The sequence below is a fragment of the Suricata suricatta genome, chromosome 1 (assembly GCF_006229205.1).
Source record: "Suricata suricatta isolate VVHF042 chromosome 1, meerkat_22Aug2017_6uvM2_HiC, whole genome shotgun sequence".
NCBI lineage: Eukaryota > Metazoa > Chordata > Mammalia > Carnivora > Herpestidae > Suricata > Suricata suricatta.
In genome coordinates, this window is record NC_043700.1 from 186,663,613 (window position 1) to 186,665,335 (window position 1,723).

Here is a 1,723-nt window from a genome sequence, read left to right on the forward strand (position 1 = left end):
TATATATATATATATATATATATATATATATATATATATATATATATAAAGAAATATACTATGATCATAGGTTGGAAGACTCAATACTGTTAAGATGTCAGTTCTACCCAATTGATCTAGAGATTCAACATAAAAACAGTCAAAATGTAAGCAGGCATTTAAAACATTCAACAAACTAGTTTTAAAATGTATGTGGAAAAGAGAAGTAACTCAAATAGTCAAAACAATTCTGAAAAAGAACAAAGTTGGAGGACTCACACTACCTAATTTCAAGATTTGCTGTGAAGCTAGAGTAGAAACGAGAGTGTGGTATCAGTTGAAGCAATGGTTGGCAAAGTATCTCTTTAAAAAGTTTGACAGTAAATATTATAGGCTAGTGTGTCATAGTTTCTCTGATGCACTACTCAACTCTGTCATTATAGTGTGAAAACAGCTACAAATAACATGTAAACAATTGAACAATTGACTATGTTCATATAAGACTTTATGGAAACTAAAATTTGAATTTCCTATAATTTTCAGGGGTCAGAAAATGTTATTCTTTGTGTTTTACCAATTAAAGTATAAAAATTATTCTAATTTATGGGTCATATAAAAAGAGGCAATGGGACATATTTTGCTGAGCCCTGGGTTAATGAATACACCTATGATCCATAAAATTGAAATAGATCTATTTATTTAGGGTTGATTTATTTTCAACAAATATAAGGCAACTCAGTGAGAAATTATTAGTTCTTTCAATACATGGTGATGGAGCAATGGTACAGTTATAGGAAAAAAAAATAATCCACCCAAACCTCACATCATATACAAAACTAAGTCAAAACTAATAAGATTTGTGTGTGTGTGTGTGTGTGTATATATTATATATATATATATATATATATATATATATAATATATATATATATATAAGTTAGGGGGCACCTGGGTGGCTCAGTCAGTTGAGTGTCGACTTCAGCACAGGTCATGATCTCATGGCTCATGAGTTCAAGCCCTGCATGGGGCTCTGTGGTGATGGCTCAAAGCCTGAATCCTATTTTGGATTCTTTGTCTCTCTCTCTCTCTCTCTGCCCCTCCTCCACTTGCACTCTGTAGGTATCTCTCTCTCAAAATAAACATTAAAACTTTTTAAAAAAAAAAGTAAAAAAATATACAACTTAAAACTATAAAACTTTTTGAAGAAAATATAGGAGAAAATCTTTGTAACTTTAGGTTGCCACTACTCCTCAATAAGAATATGAAATAAATTGGCAATACCAAGTGCTGGCAAAAATATAGAGCAACTGCATCACTCGTGGTTTATGGGAATGAAAGATGATACATCAGCTGTAGAAAATAGTCTACAATTTCCTTACAAATTTAGACCTACACTTACAACATGATGCAGTAATCCCTCTTGCAGCCTATTCCAGGATAAATGAAAATATATGTTCAGACAAAGATCTGTATGAGGATACTTAGTCATAATTTCCCCAAACTGGAAATAATCTAGAAGTCTGGCAACTGGTGAATAGATAAACAAACTGTGGTAAATCCATACAATCGAATACATCTGAGCAATAGTATAAATACATGCCACTACAGGGAAGCATCTCAAATATCACTATGCTAATAGAAGAAGTTAGATTTAAAAGGCTACATATTGTATGAGTCTGTTTATATGACATCATGGAGAAGGAAAAGACATAGACTAAAAAAATTATCTCTATTGCTATCTCTGT